This window comes from Sturnus vulgaris, chromosome 1 (assembly GCF_052056855.1).
Source record: "Sturnus vulgaris isolate bStuVul1 chromosome 1, bStuVul1.hap1, whole genome shotgun sequence".
Lineage (NCBI taxonomy): Eukaryota > Metazoa > Chordata > Aves > Passeriformes > Sturnidae > Sturnus > Sturnus vulgaris.
In genome coordinates, this window is record NC_142243.1 from 42,191,388 (window position 1) to 42,213,524 (window position 22,137).

Genomic DNA, 22,137 nt, shown 5'->3' on the forward strand with positions numbered 1-22,137 from the left:
AAAAGCACTGTTTCTGTGGCCGATTTTATACAAATGATGGTTGCATCTGTCCACCCACTTCATTACTTTCAACTACTCAAACCAAATGACCAGGAATGGATGCTGTTGTGATGTAACCTCATTCAGCAACTTAGTCACATGTTCGTTCCCCCCTGGTGGGATGGGGGAGAAAATCAGAAGAGTGAAAGTGAGAAAATTTTTGAGTTGAGATAAAGACAGATCAATAAAGTAAAGCCAAAGGCACATATACATGCAAAGAAAGCAAAACAATAAATTCATTAACTGCCTCCCATAGACAGGCAGATGTTACAGCGTCCTCAGGAGAGCAGGGCTCCATCACATCTAATGGTAACTTGGGAAGACAAACGCCATTCCTCCAAATGTCCTCTGCTTCCTTCTTCCTTCTCTATAAGCTAAGCATGACTCCATAGGGTATGAAAAATGCCTTTGGTAAGTGGGGTGCAGCTGTTCCAGCTGTGCCTCCCCAACTCCTTGTGCACACCCAGCCCTCTTACCGGCTGGGCAGTATGAGAGACAGAAAAGACCTTGACTCTGTATGAGCCCTTCTCAGCAATAACAAAAACATCTCTCTATTATCAACTCTGTTTTCATCAGGAATCCAAAGCAGAGCCCCACAAAAGCCACTGTGAAGACAATCAACTCTACCCCAGCTCAAACCAGCCCACATGCGCAGCACGATCGATTATGCAGTTTTGTCACAAGGCAGAAATTTACATCTCTACATACCATAAATACTACTCTACTTCAACAGTGTCATCACTATCCATATTTTTACTCATCTGTGTCTTTACTTCAAAGGTCCACTGTAAAGCAAAGAAAAAGCATAGCAGTTCAAATTTGGTTTAAAAACACAGCTCAAATGGTATAATTTCATACACGCATTAAGCACTTTTGGAGAAATATATAATGCCATAATCCACGCAAAATACCTAAAATTACCTAAATGCCTGAGCCACCTGCTGAAAATATACTGATCATATACACCCTCTATGCTGCCCTTGCTGACTGACACCTATGAAACCCAGTATGGAATTTAAATTGCCCCTACACAGACCTTTCCAGCTCTGTCCAACAATTGCAACATTACAGCAAGGTTCAAGCATCCTCTCAAGCATGACATTTAACTGAAAATGGTTCACCCCTCAGGGAAAGTCTGGATGAAGATGCTAAAGATATCCCCTGCAGATTATCTTAAAAGCTTTTCAGCTTGGCTAATAGATGGAAGTCTCATTGTATTAGTATCAGCTAATTGATTTTGGGGAACAAAACCCTCTTGCCATAGTTTAGCCTGCCTTACAACTGCCCTACAGTTTGCTGGTAAAGCTGAATAGTCAGAGAAGAGTCTTACCAGATGCAGCAGAGACTGGAAATTGGATGTTTTCCAACACAGCAATTGGTATAGACACTATCTGGATTATGCAGTCCCTTATTAAGTAGTGTCAAGGATTAGCCAGAACTAAAAACACTTGTGGGATTAGGGATTTATTTATATGAGGACAATCAGGAAAGTGAATTAACGAAAAATGTTACTTTAAAGAGAAGCTGTAAAACTACATTAAATCCTAATGTGGATGTTCTCCTTTAGAAACTACATTTGAATGATCTAACTTCACTGATGAAGTAAATTAAATTAAATTAGGACCACTTGAATTCTGGATAAGAAGGTCCTTAGGGGTTTTAATGACGTTTAACTGATCTATTTCTAAGTCACATCTTTAGTTGACTCACATTAATTTTCATGAATTGCTCCGTGCAGATAAGTCTCAAGTTCTGAAATGAGGAAAGCCCATAAAAAGAAAAGTGGCTGCTAAATTAACGGCAACAAAACATTCCTAAAATCAGTTGCAACACAGCTTGTTCATCTGCAAAGGCAACAGCACTCACAATGACTCTGGATCTGCATACTGAAGGACAAGATTTAGTAACAGGCTGTCAAATAACTCTTCTTGTGACAATGCCCAACTGAGGCTTCTTCTGTACTTCTCAAATTGAAAACTGCTTGCTCTGCAAGTCCTAAAACAAGATTTTAGATTTTAGGAAACTATAAACATTTTGGAAGGCATTTAGGCCCAAGTTAAGATTTATAATTAAAGAGCTGTAAACTACTGGTTTGTCAAGGGAGTACCCTTTCCTTATTTTTATTCCAAGTTCAAATGCTGGCAAAATAGACAAAAAATATCACTCATAACTCTATTTTTTTTCTGTTTCTGTAATCTATGCAATCCATGGTCGACAACTCATAACCAATTTATTTCTTATATTGTATCAAAAAGCCAATGGGACAAATGGCATTACTGACCTTTCTGCTTTTTGTGCAATATCCTATTTCCAGAGTGGAAGCAACTACCTAGTTCCATTATATTACTGATATTTGAGTCAAATTGTGCAATAATTCTTTTGTTGTAAATTCAGCTAATTAATCATTGTCATCCCTCCATTGTGCATCTTGACTCTCCTTCTGTAATTTTTCTGTCCATAAAACAATTGCTATTATAGGTAGTCATATTCAGAGTGTACATAAAACTTCATTCCTTCATACAAAGTTTCCTTTTCCTCAAGAGGAGTAATATAAGAAAATGTATTTAAATTTTAATACCGGGCATCATAAATAGTTTTTCCTTACAAAGAGATAAGTTTTCGAGTCCCTCTTGTGACAAGTGCTGTAATGAGCATCTTAACACTGTAAGGGGGTTGTAGTTATTGCAGTTCAGAGATTATATCTATACTGAGAGGGAGGAAAAAAGGCTGGAACCAGGCTAAAATATGCTGAACCATTGGTTCAATTTCTTTTGTCTTCACCGCTGTCGGTTAGTAAAGGTAAAAAAGCACCCATATTACGCCTCAAAAAAAAAAAAACCCTCAGTGATTTTCCTTATGCAGAGAACAATCTGTGAAGGCCTAACCTTTGTAGCTGATAGCAAACACATTTAGATTAAAATGAAGGTCTTAAAATACACTGCTCTTGAACACATGCACTTACAAGGATGTTATGTCTAATTTTGGCCTTTTGGAAGGGTAACTATTTTCAGAACCCATTTTATTGAAGTCTTAGGGTACATGTAGAAATAAAATACTACATGTTGATCCAGGAGAAAGCAAGTTTCGAAAATCAAGATTCACCTGGTGCTTTCTCCTCACTTAAAAAAATAAAAGAAAAAGATACTTTGCACCAAAAGCCAAAGACATTGCATTATTTTCATTAACTATGGTCTGAAAAAAACATCCAGAGCTCTTCTTGGAGGAGAAAACCTAAAAAGCTTATGGAAGAGCTTAATTGGGCACCTTTAATTTTTTTTCTCTTGTGGAATGAAGACTTCAGCATTTTCATTAATAATTCCTGATGTTTTGTCCATTACACCATTTTCAATAGAAATGAAACATAACTTGCTTATTTCAGAGCACTGAACAAACCAACAAATTGAGAAACCAGTTGCATTTCCAGACAAGGTAAAGAATACAATTTATCTCTGAACTTTCTGGAAAATACAAGGGGCTAAAATCAGAGAGGTTAAGGGGAGGAAAGTTTGCCAATTTTAAAACTGAAGAGGAAGCCAATTTTACCTTGACTTAGTCAGTGTTAATGAAATCCTAGCATCCATGCAGACCTTTAAATGAAAAAAAATAACCTTGTTTCTCAATTACTCTGGGGTGACAGCGACTGCAGAAATTCTGTGGTTCTGGTATAAAAGTATCCTGATTTTATTTTCCATCAGAAAAGATAAATTGTTTCATTCTCGGGTTTTGAACTCCTAATGGCTTAAGCACACAAGTAATCCTTCTGATTTCTGAAATAGTATGTTTTTCAGGACTGTGATTGTTTGTTTGCTATGTGTTTGTACTCACTTTTCCATGACAAACATAACAAGTAAAATTGCAAAAGCCTGCTTAGTTCAGCAAAAAAACACCCTGTTTTCTGCTTACTTAACGAGCTGAATCCACTCATGAGTGGTTGAACAAGTAACAGTGGCTATAAAAAAGAAGTTGGACCTTGGGGCAGAAGTAAGGAAAAGTGGAAAAGGAAGCAGGGATAAGAGAACCTGAAAACACCTGAAATCCTCCTTTCAGCAGTGTCAAACTATTGGATGTGCTCAGAGATCTCGTTTCTTTGCTGGTTTAAAGACCCAAGTATGACATAGGAAAACAAACCAAGGCTCTCTGCCCTTTGCACTTCCCTTGCTTCCAAGGGGTACAGTTCTGTTAAAAAGAGGTGTTTGGTCTTGTAAGATTTAAGAAATATTTATTTTTAATTGATGTTCAAGCATTTGTAGTACCTCCACTGCATTGAACACAATCCAATAGGGAAAGACCTGGCTCCTTAATAATAACTGCAATGCTTTCTCACGCTAGTCAAGAGTATTGAGTCTCCTGACAAGACATTTCTCTATCGTTTATCAAAAGCAAAGGTTTTCTTGCTGTAAAAATTAAAGCAATTTCTTTTCAGTTTCCACCCTCTCAAAAAACAGCTTGTGCAGCTAAACTTGAGTCCCTTCCAAGTCCCAAGTCCAAAAAAGTCCCTTTTTTGACTACACATCACACTTCAAAATTTAAAAGATAAAAGTTTCCCTTTATGAAAGTCAGCATTAAAAGTTTTTAATAAAAAATTCTTTTACCATTGTTTAACCATAAAATTGTTACTGGAAGACTATGTTCTCAAGATGGAAAATATTTTGAGGGTAGAGAAACAGAAACTTATTTGTAAATAATCATCAACATGTACTGGCAGACTTTGCTGGAATGCACAAAATGCAGTAAAGGAAAAAATGTTGTCCTCTTCTATCTATATTTAAATTAGACCTTTGTGCAAAAGCCCATTTCAGATCAGAGTTTTTTTGCTTAAACCAACACTGGAAGAGGTGAACTACTTAAAAAAAGAAATCCCTCCAAATGAAAAAAGAGGATTATCCAATTTTATTTTCTGTCCAGTTTTGATAAAACCTCAGTGATAAAAATCCTCATATGCTATCCTACATAATACATTGATACATAAGCAGAATGCGCAAAAATCCTAAAAATACAAGAAACTTTTAATGCATATTAAATACAACATATTAAAGTCATCAGCCCTACACTGTAAAATAATACAAGTAGAGAGACCAAGAAGTCCCACAGAACAGCCTTTCATGTCTTCTGCTCTTTTCCTGGACTAGAAATACTCTTATGGCAGGTTCTTTTACAAGATTTACCATAGACAGATAAAATACATTATATTTTCATTCTGAATGTTACATCTACAGACCCTCAAATATACCAATAGTTTTATTTAAGTAGCTACATTTTGTTATTGATTGGAGAACAGAAAACAGATGTGTGTGTGTATAGGAAACGTAAGTGTAGGAGGGAAGGAAAGCAGAACCAAATGTGAACTCCTGCATACAAAAGATGGTGGTAGCAAGTGTGGGGTGTAACATATGTTGGAACACTGTTCTTAATTTTAACATTATTTTGGATGGGTAAACCCATGGCAATTATGCCACTAAGATTCTTCAGCCACTTGCAAGCAAGCATAGGAATGTAAGAACAGAAGAATGGTAGGAAGGGACTACAACTACAGGGAATGCATGGATAAATCAGCAGATAACATGCAGGAATACTGAGATGATTGATGGACAGAAAGTGAGAAGGAAAAGTCATGTAACTGAGTCTCCAGAGACTGAGGTTTGCCTGCTGAGCTCTGCAGCAGTGGGTCTGTGGCTGCAAGAGGGGTGGAGCATATGCTGGGTATGGTAAGGAACCCACGGAGACTGAAGGAAAGTGCACACAAGAGGAAACAGCATCTTACTCAACTGCAGACACACTGTCAATTATCGTCCTTGGTTCCTCTTTTTGGAGTAAGAGTTTATTCCCCTGTTGAAGGTAACAGAAGAAACCAGGAACCTTTGGAAATTAGAGTTATACATACAAGAATTCAGTGAGAGACAATTAGGAACACTTTTCAAAGGCTAGTTGGTAAAGATCTTCTGTCTCAGATTATTTCTAAAATGGAGATACAATATCTAACTAGTCTACACAAGATACTGAGTTGTTAGCAGAAAAGGTCTTTTCAATACATGGGGTACTATAAGTGCTAAGTATTATTATCATTACTACTACTAAGAAGAAAAGAGTAAAATATGGTATTGAACAAAGGGCAACACACTGCAATATTTTTACATCCTGTTTTAAATAAATATATTTCTATCACTGGTAATAAAAACATATATATTTTAATACTATAATTTCCATTTAACATTATGATTTCCATTTTATAGTATTATTTACATAAAATAAATCTCAGACAAGTAATCTAAGGAGGGTGGGAGTGATACAAGAAATTGGTACTGGTTTGCTTGACTGCTTTTATGCTAAATGACATGGGGATTTGGCTGAATACTTTAGACTGTAATATTCTCTGTTAAGGTTGATTTGTTCAAATCCATTACTCTTGTCAGAGTTTGGTCATTTATACATCTACTGGGGAGAGAAATCAAATATTACAAACACTCAAGGCAATGATCTAACTCCTGCATTGTATTTTTTTCAGTTTGAAGCTACTGCAGGCCACTTAGATGTTGCAAATCCCTTTATTCCCTCCACAGGAGTCTGAACACATTGACCTTTCTTTACCCTATGCAACTTCCAGTGGAATAAAGAATATGCTGGTTCGACACTAGACAGGGTAGCTTGGATGTACATATCCAAGCTGACTTAACTAACCTATTTAGTGACTGACAAAAGTCCATCCCGAGGCAGGATGGGTCTCAGTACAGACTGTTAAAGCCTAAATACATCAAACAGCCTAAATGAAACTCCAGGTCCCCGTCTGGCTACACTGTGCCCACAGGAGCAGTTTTAAAGCCAGCTCAGGTGCATCCTGAGGAGCTATAGCTACATTGGTAGACTGGAGTGTAGACGTATGATATGAGAGATGACTGCAGATATTCATCAGCTTTGAAAATTAAAAATTTCTCAGGATAAGAGCAGTAAAGAGACAAAGATAAATTTGTAAAGGAAATAAGATTTTACTTTCTGGAAATTGTATTTGGACATAAAGTCTGATTAATGAAAATTTAGTAATTTTTTAGCATCTAATCACATTTAGTCATGGTGGTTAGAGGTCTCACCACTGCTGGTTATCCAGTAAATTCCTAATCAATTAAATACATTATGTTTCCTCAGTTCTATCTGAAGCTTTGGTGTGAAGATTTCTCACAAGAAACTGATCCCACTCCAAAGATTCCTCACAGGAATGCAGAAATTCTGAAGATTTCTATCTTTGGCTTCCTGGGCAACAACCTTGCTCATTTGCTTACTTTGCTCAGCAATTCTGCCAACCAAAGCTAGCAACGGACTCCTCAGATGGGAGCATTATTTCCTTATGGATTCATTTCTACCTCATTTTTGGTTTTATTTTGAGCAAAATATCTCTATAGGTATCCTATGGATAAAGCTAAAATCCTTGGAAAAGAAAGTATACAAAAGTCAAATACAACTTATTTAAAATTCATTAAGTATTTCAAACATTTTAGCATGCACCTAAGTTCCAACAATATTTTTGGGAAGAGAGGGCAGCAGATCCACCTCTTAGGAATTTCATCATTTTTGAGGGAAAACACCAGAAGTTTGTTGTATGAAATTAAGAGACGAAGGCAATAGGAGTTTCAAATTCTTTTTTTGATCATGAACTGATCTACAGCTATGTAGTCTATCGTGATTTCATTAAGATACCATTTATAAAGGAAAGTAGGCCTGCCAAATTTTAACCATAAATGATTCTATTACCAGGAATAAAAACATTGGAAGACTTTTATCTATTTGGATCCTAGCTATTCAGAAAAAGAATAAAAATATTATTTTAAAACTTCAAATATTAAAGATAAATATAAATTTTAATTAGAGGATGCTATCTTTATTTTGATATTAACTGTTTTAGCAAGCTATATTTTTAGGCTTATTTTCTTAAACTGACCTGTTTTCTGTGCTGAAATTCCTTTTAATCATCCCCTTGTACAGCCTAACACACTAAGTCATTGTTATCACATAAGTTGTCCCAAAGAGGTCACAAATCATTACATTTCTGGATAAATAGATGTCCTACGAAAACACAGCAGGAGCAGTTACAGTTTGATTAAAGGTGAAACAAAATGAAAGTGAATGCTAGCTTTTTGTGCCTCTATAATGTTTTTCTTTACTTGATCTTTAATCTTTTAGAGAGATTAAAAGAAGAAGACTGGTGCAATTTGTTTCAACAAAAACAATGTTAGTTTAGATGGAATGCCTACAAAGATCTGCAGTGCCTGACAACAAGAATTATTAAGGACAGTAGCAAAGAGTTATTCATGAATTTAAAATACAGAGATATAATTTATAAATCTCATTTTGCTTACCTGACATTGCAATTAGCAGTATGCAAAATGGCTGTGATGAGTAGTCATGGTAATAGGAGACCTTTTCTTAAGTCAGTATGTATTTGAAAGAATTCTTTTCAATAGTATATTCTCTCTTGCTCTTCAGGGGATCCTTACTACAACTAAATAGATATGAAAACGTAATTGTAAAACCTTAATATTTGCTGAGGCATTGGGTATCTACAGCATTGGACTGGAAAGAACTTTTTTTCCCCTCTATCTAACCCAGAAAATCTCAGATAACAAATTTCTGTCTTTTAACAGATATCTTTATCCATCTAGCTATCTACATATGTATGCTAAAAATAAAGTAAAATATAATGAAATCGCTTGGGGGAAAAAAAAGGTAACTTACCTAGAGAAGCAGTGAAAATGCTGTTTATTTGCAGAGATATTTAAAATTAAATTGCCCAAAGCACTGGAAAGGTTTATGGCAGAAAACCGTTTTGCTGTGGAAGGCAATGGACGACATAAAGTAATAAGTCTTTCCCGTGTCTAGATTCCATGACTCACATAGTAAATGAAGATGACCAATAACGTTTTTTTAACCAATAAAAAAACCCCAGCGTCTTTTGAAAACTCTGTCCTTCCTTATTCCAGGAGATACTAAGGTTGAAAAGTCTGACAAGACCACTAACGACTCAAAAATCACAACAAAACAAAACTAATTATTTCTATTTAAGCACCATTTCACAAGTACTGTATTATAATTAAGCTTCTAAAACATGACTCTGACACATTTAAATTTGATCGTGGTCCAACAGAACTTTTTGTGTATGCCCAGAGCAAAGTGAAACGGCATAGGTACACAAGCAAAAAAAGAGTAAACAAGTAAACAAAGGGTACACAAGTAAACAAAGGGTACACAGCAGGTATTTAAGCCAAATTGTACTTGTAAATCTACTGGTCAAGTTAGAGCAATCACATCAGTGATTGATCACATTAGTGAGAATTCCTGAAATGACACAGTGGCCTCGAGTCTTTCCAGCCTCACTTGGGATCTTGATGAAAATAGCTAAATTTAACACTGTTACCTGGAGTTCCACATACAACCATTTACAAGAAAGCTGCTCTGCCGTGCAATTCTCACTACCTACAACCCTAAGGAAAACAGCGAGTCTCCGTTTCTGATCAGTGTCCCTAAAGGGAGTGCAATCTGAAAGACTCCTGGGAGCCCAGTTGCAAATCCCCCCATGGAAATGTTAGCAGATACTGCTCTGCATGACCCCAGCTACTCAACTCTTAGCAGAGAGCAGCAGAGAGCTGGGCTATGCAGACCCAGCTATGGCTTCCTGCTCTCCACAGGGAATAGAAGGGGCATATCCTGGAACCATACAGGGTTTCCTATTGGACAGAAAGAGTAATAACTCTGCACAGACTATGCCTATCACCTACTCTTTATTACAGTTTGGTGACCCTTGAGTAACCTCACAAACTCACCTCCCTCAGGATATATAGCCCATGCACCTTCTTGAGAGCTCATACACTCCAGTCACCAAAACTAAAAATTTGAGATCTACTCCTGTGGGCTGATTCTTCCTAAACTAATAACTCTTACAGACAAGAGTGGTTTAATCCTGTTTCCAGAATGATAATAGAGTTTCTTGAGAATAATGATCAATATTGTATTGGATTGGAGTAGAAGAGTAAGTGGTCTTGCACTTTCTCTGTGCTTATGGAAAAGTGCACAAAGGCATGTTATTACTGTCCAAAATATTATAAATTCTTTATAAAAAAGTAACATCAATATATAGCATGATCCACTTGCCAAATGCAACTTCGGGGGAGGGAGGGAAGGAGGGAGAGAAGAGCAATATATTTATGGCATGTTTCTTGCGTCTGGTTTGCTGAACAGCAGAATTATATTCAAACTGCATTCAAGGGAAACTTATAAAAAGAAGTACATATAGAAAGTAGAAATATTTCTACCAAACCTGGGAACAATGCTCATATATTTAGATATGGTTTTCTTTGCATGTGTCAAATTTTCTAGGGACACAATTCAGCTAAAATACTTCAGCATAAGATTAGCTCTGTGCACTTTATTCGGGTTATTCGTGTGCTTAAAGAAAATACAAGCTTAAGTGTTGAACTTAAGAATTACACATTTTAACAACTTTAAAATCCCTGTCTTCAAATAAAACATGCAAAAATAGATTTTAGAAAAATATATCTTATAAAAATATTCCCAACTCACCAGCAACTTTTCCCTATTACCCAAAATCTGCAGGTATCTTCGCCTCATCCATTTCTAGAGAGAATCCTCATATCTGTCTCTTGATTATACCCTGATAAATAACCAAAACACAAATGTTCAAGACATCCTGATCTCTAGAGGAAGCACAGCAATTTTTTTTTTCAGAGCTCATCTGCTAACTATCCTAGAGGAAAATAAAGATATTTGAAAAACATACCTAGAAAACTGCCAAGAACACAGACAAGAAAGATGGTTTCTTGATCCACTAACTAAGCCAAAGTGCTTCTGCAAGAGGCTGTCACTCTGATCCTGACTAACAGTCAGTAGCAGCAGCATCTTCCTGGCTTCTAGGAAAGACATGACATAAAAGACACAAATCCAACAGATACATCTCCATAAGTGTACTCTGGCAACAATTCACCACACCTAGATAGAAACTCTTGTAGGAAAAGTCTACCAATTTTTCTCATAGTCCCAGTTCTTTTGTCATGGATTCAATTCGATCAGAATCCAAGCAACTCTATCTTCAAAAGAATGTGAAAACTCACAGCAAGAAATGTTTAACTCTGTTACTGTAGGCAAGTTCTTAGATTAACCAAGTAGCTAAGCACTAAGAATGCTCCTGCTGATGATGATTTCATATGTGCTCCTTAAGGCACGGACATTTTTCTTTTGCCTCCACCATAAGCATAGGATAAAAGCTTTGTTTTAAAAATATTTCTTACATTTCTCTAAAACTGAAGTAAAATCTTCCACAACTACCGTCATAGAATTTTTTTCTTTTCTGTCTCAGCTATCACAATCAATTCTCTTGCAATACAGCTGAAGTGCAGGAAATTTAGGTCTATTTAGTATTAATGGTTTAAGAATAGAATTTCAGTTCCCATCAGATCGAAACATCTGCCAATCTGCACTATTGTTCTTCAGAGCCCTATAAAACATAAATTTTATTAGGTTTCAGGGCAGACTTTTAAAACAGAGTCTAAAAGGCAAAATACACTACCATATCCTTACAGTTCTTTCACTTTATGTGTAAATTCTGCTCATCAGCAGATGTGACTTGGGGAGCTCCTTGCTCACAGTAGACCAAGAGCATAATCATTGCAACAGAATAACTTCAGTTCTTTTCAATTTTCGTTTTCCAATGAGGAGCAGTTTCTCTAGTCAATTGAATGTTATTGGAAGTGGGTGCTTGGATAACTCCTTGTAGGCAGTCATTATAAGGGTCCACTGAATCACACAATAACAGAGTTGTTACCAAAAGAACTGCTCTCTATTCCTCCAGTGGGAAAAGGCTCTGCCACAGGTAAGTTAGGCCTCAGAAACTGTTTTTTTCCAAAAATTCAGAGTTGACTAGAAATGTGGGTAGAAACACAGCATTTGTTTGTTCATGACATATATACACTGATGAGCTTGTTTTATACACTTAGCATCCCAACTCTGCTACCAGTGTATTATTCATAACTCCAGAGCATTTCCCAGTCCTTGCAGATGCCTGAAAATAAGGACAACATAAGCACAGGCAAAGAGGCAATGCCAGTAACTATGTACTAAGTGGCTCAGAAGACCCATAATACCATTCTGGCCAATTTAAATATTCATCCTTTCCTTGTTAACATAAAACCTCTCCATGTTCAGTTTCTCAGTTAAACAGGAGGTGCAGTGGTTTACACAGCAGTGCTTTAGTGAGATGGAATCTGATTACACTTATCTCCCAATACACAAAAGTGTGACTTCCCAAGAGTTAATAAAACAGGAGGATTAGAAATTACAAGAGTACTACTTCCAAAATGAACTTAAGATCAAGCATAAGAATGTCTCATTACCAAAGTAAAAACCTGCATTGAGAGGTATTAATTTCTCAAGCATGGATGGGTGGAACAAGCCATGATTATATCTCTCATCCTTTAGCACATGCATTTCTCACAGACCTACCTTGCACTAGTGCTTAGGAAGCTGATTGCTTCTGCTCCCTTTTCAAGAAACTAGGTGCCATAATGTTGGGTGTATGAGTAAAAGGATAATAATACCATATGGAGGCAGAGAAGCTAAAATATTGATATTTCATTTTTTCATCCTACTGGGGTTCTGTCATTCTTTAGATTGTTCCAATACGTAACAGAGAGAGAAAACTTTTTACAATCACAAATTTATGAGTCGCGTTTGTCTGCCTAAAAGCGTTCAGGGTTTGACCTTGCATTTCTGAATTTTTAGGAGTCTCTATAGGACTCCAAAACAAAAATGTATTGTATACATATATTGTATTATAATTGTATTATATAGAAGCTGACAGACAGGGTTTATAATACTCTGGAGGACCTGGCTGATCTTCAGAGGCCTACATCATTCTCAACTAAAATAGAGAATTAAGTAAAAGATAGTCAGTCTTTGTACTTAATATTCACAGCTTTTCTAGTCTCTAGCTGTGAGAACCAGTGCTGGCTGTACTCATAAAATTTTTCTCCTACCACATTAGAAGAAACCATCTACAACTAACACTTGACAGTCCAGGTTAGGACAGTGCACATTAAGCTATGGTCACAGTACGTTGGTGGGCCTGCAGTGAAATGACACTGCATTTTTTCTAAGCCTGGTAGAATTACTCTACTGCTTTTGAAAGAGCATTTGAACACTGTCTTCCCCTTGTTGTTACCCACCACAATGAGTTAATTAAGAAAACAAGAAAGTCACAAATACAAGTCATGTTTCTCTCCAGAAGGGCAACTGCTGGAGAAATAACAAAATATTAGCATAACTCTATACTAATAATTCAATAATTAATAGTCTAATAAAAATTTTCTAGGATCTCCACACAAATCTTACCATCTTCCTGCAATAAAAATCATGAAGTACATCTCTGCTTCAGGTGGAAGTCACATGAAGGAGATGTAAGTAGAACAAATTCAGCAAATTAAAGAACCTTGTAAGATAATGGGGGTATTTTCTCTTAAAAAGAGACCTTAGAAATTCCTGAATTTATTCTCAATATTAAGAAATAGGATCTTCTCAAAAGTTGTATGACTCCATAAATACATACAGTCTCCAAACATAATATTCAATACATGACATTGTATAAACAGAACAGTTTGTAACAAAAAGACATTTGAGTAAAGAAAAAACATCCTGGTAAGCGGTAAAAAGATATCATGATGCAGATAGCTTGGTCACATTCCCTATCCAGCTTGCCTTTGTGGACTTGGAAACCTGTGGGAAGAGTACAGGGACTGCCCTATGCCAGACTTATGGTTCCAGGAAGCTTTACAGTTGATCCACTGCAGGTCAAGGCTGAGCCCAACATCCAAGTTTAAACATATCCAAGAAATACAAGAAGACATCAGCTAGAGAGAGGAGGAGGAAGAGTTAGAAACAACAGAGAGAAGTGCTCCATGATACATATGCCTGCAGCCCATGAAACACTGTACCATACACTTGCAAGACTGAAACTACACTCAAAAAATGCATCCCTATCAAATTAAAGTTGATAAGCTCTTTATATCATTTTGTTAGATATTCCTATTAGATGACAGAGGATGAGAACAAGCATGGTAGCTGCCATGCAATTTGGATGCTGGTGCTGTCCTAGTGTATCCACCCTTCTACCTCTACTCCCCCTTAACAGTGCCTGGGTGACACAATAGGTTATGGGACTGGAAAGGATCTCAGGTTGAATCTTGAATACTGTACATACAGGTCCATACTTGAGGCATATAGTATGTATAGGGAACAGCTGGAAGATTTGTCCACTCTCTCACACTTACAATTTTGAAGGTCAATAATTTGGCACAAAATCCATGGCACAAAGAAGCCAAAGCAATATTGAGTGTAGTCCTTCATGCAAAGCCAAAGTGCATCCATTCTACTCAGAAAGGAGAAATATTGAGATTAGGGTTATTACACCTGTCTTGGCAATTTTGGATGATCTCAAGCAATACTGGTTCCATGTAAAAATAAAGCACAATATCCAACAAGTTGGGAGAAGAAAGAGGCCAGGGAGGCTGTATGCATGTGGCAGGGCAGTAGTTATTAAAACAGCATTTGTAAGGCAATTTTGTATCTTTGTGTTTAAGACAACTTCATGCAACATCTCCCTCCCAAGTGTCTCTAAATTCAGAAGTACAGAGAGCACAAAAGCAAAAACTAGGAAAAAATGTTAGAGGACAGAATTCACACCAGAAGGGAACAAAGAGGCTTTTAAAAGTCATGACATGGCTTGTTATGTTAAGGTTGTATTACTTGCTGATTGTCACGTCAAAGGAAAATGAAATGGTTGAATAATCTGCCCAATGCACCCTGCCTTGAACTTGTGGCTTGGCTGCTTGGGCAGAAGAATCTGTCCTCTGGTCCTGCTTTTGCATTAGTACTTTTGCTATAGTCAAATAAGAAAAGATCTTTAATTTTGCATCAAATTTATGTGGCTGTTTTCCTTTAGAAACAGAAATACATTCTAAAGAAAATAATTTGAAATACTACGATTATTTTTGTCTGAGAGCATGCACCAGTAATAAACTGGGAGGATATATCAGCAAATGGCATAGAATATCAATAGAGATTACAATGTTTAAGTTTATGTATAAAGTGGAACAAATATTTAAGGGAGGAAGGCATAAGAAGATAGTTTAGCAGTAAGGATTAGAGTAATTACTGCAGGGTCAGTTTCCCCAGGATAGGATTTTAAACATTAAGATTCATTGTCTCACAACACATGATAAGGAAGAAAAGAAAACAAATCAAATCAAACCAAACCAAACAAAACAAAAAAGAGGGGGAAAAAAAAAAAAAGAAAAAAAGAAAAAAAGACAACAACCCGGAAATTCAACTGGATAACAATAAATCTGGGACTCTGATGCTAGAATCATTTGCAAAAAGAGATTGCTGGGACCCTGAAGACTTGAACTGAAGACTGCAGATTATATATCACAGAACATAGTGTCTCAGTTCATATGTGGACAGAAGGCAGTAAAAACCTCGAAGTAACTTCACCTCAATACATCATTTTTTCTGAAGTTTCGAAAGCATCATTTGATGCCACTGCAGAGGCAAAAGAAATTCAAGTCATATAAAGTCAAAGTAGTCATTGCTGAGTTCTCTTCATGACAATGATAGAGTCCTCACTTCAGATCTACATGCAAGGATAGTTTGAAATTACACTATCCCAAAGCACCCATAAGCTCCTGTTTTGTATTGCATAGTGCATTTTGGCACAGTTTTTTCCACAAGAATGTGACTTAAATTCTTTTGCAATTCTAATGCAGTTATTAATGCAGCAGTTGACCAGAAAAATACCTACAAGTAGTCTAGAAAACAGCGAAGAGGCAATTAGTCTGAATTGCTACCAAGAGAAAAGAACTAGAAACAATATTTTGTAAAATTCTCTTTCCTCAAGGCTGTGCACATTTAGGCTACAAACTCAATTATGGGAAGATACTGCACAATACTTACAGTGAAATTTCCAGGCATGGGGAAATCTTTGCTGATATTTTATGACACGATTTTCTCTATTTTTTACCTACTGAATTAGTTAATGCACTGAAGTATTCTTTGATACTGCAGAAGAATTTTGAGAAGGCTCAAATTTATCAGCCAAACTAAAATCAGAAGAGCTAAACTTTAATGAATTATGGGAACAGTTTACAGACAATGTGCAAATAAAATCTTCTTCCCCTTCCTCTGCATTCAATTGCCACCCGAAACTACGTGAGATGTTCTGGCGACGGAGGCAATGAAGAAAAATTCAACTCAAGGATGATCAACATGCTACCAAGAAAAATCTCCCACTGATTTCAATATGCTTTAAACAACTTAAAAATTTCATTTCTTCTCTGCCCCTATGTTCTTTGCCATTTCCACACATCTTACCCTGATGCTGTAACAGCAGCTAGTGTTACAGCAAACGGCAGAACGCCTCTTTCCTGTACTCTGCTCTCCCCTCTCACTTCAACAAAATTCACCTTAATTTTGACTAAGCAGTGAGAGATCTCATATACTTAAACTGAATATAGCTTTCACTCCACTCCCCAGAGGTTGGCTTTACCCTCCAGCTGGTTCCCTGAGCAGCTTTGCTGCTCCAATAAAACATTTTAATATGACCCACTATCTACAACATGTAGATACCTAGCATTCACATGTTAAACATCACACTTCAGATGGGCCATTCAGTCATGTCCCTGAACAAAATGGGCTTTTAAAAAACTTTTTGTTGATCATCCCCAAGGCTGTACTTTCCTTCTTGCCAGAAGGAATAAAATGAAAGTTTTGCGAAACCACTCGGGTACAGCATTTTCCAAGAACAGCCAAATTCTGGTTAAGGTGCTTGCAAACACTACAGGTGACAAGACAGGTACTTCAGAGGTCCACAGCTTTTAAATGTTGCACAGTACTTATGTATGTAGGTTAGAAAATACACATGTAGAACGTTGAGTATGGCTTTATTTATCTATTTATTTAAAGAAGGGCCCAGTGTGTGCCTCCCCCTCAGTTTTTTTAACAAGGGATGAAGATTTAGCAGGGCTGGCACCAGCCCAGCAGATGGAAAGGACCCATTTCTTCACAAGAAGTCAGGTTGATGCAAAAGGTTATGGTAGCATATGGTTATGTCATGGCTTGGCTAGGAAAAGTAAAAAGTAGGTCTGTGCATGCAGACTGGAGTGATTTTTACCACTGTACAGGCCATGGGAAAGGCAAATTAAGCAGGATAATTAAGACAGAAGAAGCAGAGGAGCAACATCAACACGTCTAAACTATTGGAAAGGGAGAGGAAGAATCAGCAATAAAAGCTGTAAGGTTTGAGTTCCTCCTGTTATTGAATTAAATGCCAGATGAAGGCCTTGTCTAAACACACCAGTTGTGCAATTTCTACTCAAATCAATTACAAACCTCATTATAGTTACACAGGTGCAAAACTCTTTACAGACTATCTTGTATCATTGCTTAAGTGATTTACACATATCCACAAAGGGTCACAGCTGCTGAATTAAACCCATGTTACAATTAGAATAAACTCATGCCATTTTTGTCTATATGGAGACTAATAGTGATTTTTTTAAGTGCATTAAACTTCAGGTTCCCAGAGATAATTTCAGGCAATGGAGTTATGTTTTCTTTCATTTGAACATTTTTAAACAATGACCATCTGAGCACATAGCTGAAATCAAGTATCTTCCACCACATCAAATTATGCTTAACTATGCTATTTTAATATTCTTCATTTCAGGAGGTATTCTATCATTAATTTCTAAAGCCATCCTCAAAATATCTTAATACCAAGCTTGACAACTTGTTCAGCTGCAGGAACACAAAGTTGGAAAGACTGTTTAAGAAACTTTTTTATTCACTTCAAACCTGAACTGCTCTTCACTAAACTAAAGTGTCTACTGCTGTTATTAAACGCTGCTGAATAGTTTGCTAATGAAGTTTGGTGAGAAATATGAACCATGAGGCTGTACTTCTGATTAATAATTGATTTATTGGATGTGTCCAGGTGCAGTTTTTTCTGCAGGAATTTTGCTGCCTTTCTTTCAGCAGTACTGACACATGGTAGCTCTGCTGAGGAACGAAGAGCTCTCATTTGACATTTTCCTATATGTAGCTCCACAGCTTTCAAGATTTTCTAGTTTGTGCAACCATAATATGAATTCTGCATTTGGCATTATCCCCTGGATAATTCCATTATTAAGGAAGCTTGGAAATGAAAGATTTTTTTCTTTCCTTAAGGCATTTGGCCATTATTTTACACGTTTAGAATAAGAAAATTATTTTCTGTACACAAAATGGTTCAGAATCACTATGCAAAGTCAACTCCTCAGTCACTAATGTGGACATTTTTGCGGGGTTTTGTGTTCAAAGAATGCACCACGACACACAGTGGAACAAATCAAACCAAATTACCTTGAAACAAATCAAAGAACACAAGAGGACTGGGGGAGGAGGGGGGGGCACATAATGAAGGAAGTAAATATAAAATAAGATAAAAAGAGAGACATGGCAAATGTCTTTCCCTATCAAGCCATTAGTGTGGGTTGAATGCAGTTTCCAGTTGACATATTTTGCATCTCCTCTACAGAAATGTACTTTCCATTTCCATGACTCCACTGTCATGGCAGTATAGCACCAAACCCACTCAATCCTTCCATCTACCTATAGGAGTCTCTTAATTTCCATCTGTGTGTATTTGTTTGATCGATTTTGTCATAAGGCTATTAAGCCTTATTTAAATTCAAACAATATATTTACAGAAATGTTAATAAAAGCTTTTACTAGAACTGTGCTTTTGCTGCCACTGAATATCATTGCCCAAGCTCTGGGATATTCAAGAGTACCACCTTTTGAACAGTTTAAAAATGAATAGGCAACAATATTATTTGTTACCAATGACAAAGAAACACTTTACCATTAGTCAGCATTCAAATAAATCACATTGTCTGGGCTTGTCTATGCTCAAAAAATTGTCTGATCTAACTCTGACAGTACAGTCAGAATGATATAACCTCCTTGTTGCAAGTAAAAGTTATAGCACTGAAATTTAAAGTAAACACCATATAACCTTATCCACACCATGATCTGCAATAATTTTTAAATAAATCAGATTCCAAATCAAGGGAAGTTAACACTGGTAGTAAATTATACATTTAAAAAAAAAGCTCTGATATACACATCTTTTTTCCCAGCTAATATGAATCATGGGTCCTTTTTGGCTCCTTAACATCTAGAAAAATCATCAGAAAGGAAAGAAAACACAAAGGTATTCTCTCAGCGTACAACACTGCCATTTGAAACAGCTCCTCTGCTGCATCGTTAAGCCTGAACTGCTGTTTCCAAAAACAGGATGCCAACTGAGAGAATAAAAATTCAGAAAAGTAGACCAGGACTGAGCCTGTCGTAAAATCAGCCAGTACCTTTTAGAAAACACTTGATAGTTGCAAATTTCTGCTCACATTTGCTCTGCATTCACGAGCCAATTAAAAAAAATCCTTCACTTGAAATGCCAGTTGGCCAGCTCATTAAAAAAGCCTCACTGACAACACTGGAAAAGGGGCAAATACCTAACGCAATCGGTCTTGAACATATTACTGGTCTGTTTAAACAAGAATAAGAAAGAATACAGTGTTTAAAAAAGCAGCAACAAACTAACCACAACCAACACAAACGAAAAATCCTTACCTAAGAAAAATTTAGCCTTTTAAAAACCAGATTCAGCAGAACTGAACCTCAAAATCTTCCAGAAGTTTTCCTAAACCTCATTCTGCAGCTGTGTGAAATGGAGTCCTTTACAAGCAAGAGTGTATCAAAGTGCTCAGATCAAAACATACATACACATAGCTGACAATATAGTTACTCTGCTTTCAAATACAGTGACCAAGTCATACCCCTTGGCTAACGCAGGGATGGAGGAAAAATATTTACATTCTCAAAGGATTCTTGAACAGAGCTTTCCACTAAAGGAACAACTTCAATGGAGGGCTGCATCCAGCTCTGAGATCTCCAGCACAGCAGTGCTGGACCTCTTGGAATGAGTCCAGACGAGGCCCACAGAAATAATCAGAGAGCTGGAACACCTCTCCTATGGAGACAGGCTGACAGAGCTGGGGTTTTTCAGCCTGGAGCGGAGGAGTCTCCAGGGAGACCTAGAAGTACCTAGAAGAAAGCTGGAGAGGGACTTTTTACAACGGCAGGTAGTGACAGGACAAGGGGAAATTGTTTTAAACTAAGATGAAGTAGGTCTAGAGTGGATGTTAGGAAGAAATTCTTTAATGTGAGGGTGGTGAGCCACTGGAAGAGGTTACCCAGAGAAGCTGGGGATGCCCCATCCCTGGAAGTGTTCAAGGCCAGGTTGGATGAGGCTTTGAGTAACCTGGTGTAGTAGAAGATGATTCTGTTCTCATAGAAGGGAGGTTGGAAGTAAGGTCCCTTCCAACCCAAACCACTGTATGATCCTGTAATAGAAAGGTTTCCACTACGTATAAAAAGAAACATACTGTTTTCTTCCTTGGCCAAACAAAATAAAACCAGAGACAACAGCAAGGACTAATTAAAATTGTATTAGTCAACTAAGGCACAATACAGTCCCCATCCATACTAGTGAAATTGAACTGCAAGTCTTCAGGACCTTTGAAGAGCCACATTTGTGCATCAAAGGGAATGCACCTCAAATGATAAACACCAAACTATTTAATTTCAAAACTGAAGTCCCACATAAAAGCCACAAAACACGTTATCTGTGTGATCACTGCAAAGAGCCATGTACTCTTTTATTCTGGCTGTGTTTAGTATCATACCTTTTCTAAAAGCAGGCTGTCCCCTGCCATCTCAGGGTAGAAAAAAGGCCAGCATGACCTCAAACACCATTGACTGTGCAAGCTCAGAAGCCTTCAGTTTTCTTCACCTTCTCCTTATAGCCACAGGTTTTGCAAAATATTTGAGGAAGTCACAAGGTTCCCAAATAGCATTTCAATGGGAAAACTCCTAAAAGACAATTAATAAAATCTCGAACAATCCCACCCCCCCAGTCCCCCCCAAAAAGCCAAGATGTCCGTTTGCTGTGACTGCACCAAGGTGGTAGTCATCATCCCTGGAGGTGTTTAAGGAAAGACTGGATCTGGCTCTTAGTGCCATGGTCGAGTTGACATGGTGGTGTTTGGCCGTAAGTTGGACTTGATGACCTCAAAGATCTCTTCCAACCGATGCACTGCTGGTTTCTGTAAAAGTGCTCCCAGCTAAGGCAAGTGGCGCACGCAGGGCTCTCCCTGACCTTGCCCCAAGCTACCGCTCTTAACTGTATGAGGGCGAAGCTGTCCCAAATCCCTCAGTTCCAGCCAGCGCAGTTTCCACCAGGACAAATAAACATTTCCAACAAATGGAGTTACCGGTCACACGCTCAGGAGCTCGTCGCGCCCCCGCACGGCGGACTACAGCTCCCAGCATGCTCCACTCCGCACCGCCCCAGAGCACGCCGGGAGCGGCACCACCCACCGGCCCACACACATCTCAGCGCCCTGGCATGGCTCCGGGGGGCGCACACGTGACACCATGCCGCGCTTCGATTGGACCAAACCGCTGCCAGTCAACTGCCCCAACGGCTGGCACCGGGTGCGACGTGCCACAGCGCGCGGGGCCGTGCCGCTCCGATTGGCTGCTCGGGGATGACCCGCCCCTTTTAAATACCTGTCGCTCCGTGACAGGCCGTCACTGGAGTTCCTGTTAGGAGGGCGCTACCGGAGAGGATCGGTCCCGCCCCTTCGCCTTCTCCTGGGAGCCCCGCCCTCCTCCGCTAGCTCCTCCCGCTCCGGAGGGGCGGCAATGTCAAACGGCTCGCTCGGGAGGGAGGGAGGAAGGGAGACGCGATCCGCCCCACTCCCTCCCGCCTGGATCCCGTCCGCAGCCCCTCCTGCCAGAGCGCCCCCTCCCCACCCCGGCGCTGCCCCTCGGAGCCGCGCGCGCGCCCCGGGCCGTCTCGAGCCCCGCCCCCCCGGCTCCTTGCCCCCACCCCGTTCCTGTCGATGGCCCCGCCCCCCGGGCTCGCGCGCGCCGCGCCGTGTCCTC

At 38.4% G+C, this 22,137-nt stretch overlaps 1 long non-coding RNA gene across 1 annotated transcript; it reads right to left on the minus strand.

The window, feature by feature from the left end:
- Positions 1 to 4,962: 4,962 nt before the first annotated feature.
- Positions 4,963 to 21,977, minus strand: LOC148225170 (uncharacterized). Its single transcript, XR_015803603.1, has 5 exons — positions 20,874 to 21,977; positions 10,603 to 10,693; positions 8,761 to 8,854; positions 8,385 to 8,527; positions 4,963 to 5,865 (listed from the first exon to the last, which is right to left on the minus strand). It is a non-coding gene; the product is annotated as an uncharacterized LOC148225170 (long non-coding RNA).
- Between the last annotated feature and the right edge of the window lie 160 nt (positions 21,978 to 22,137).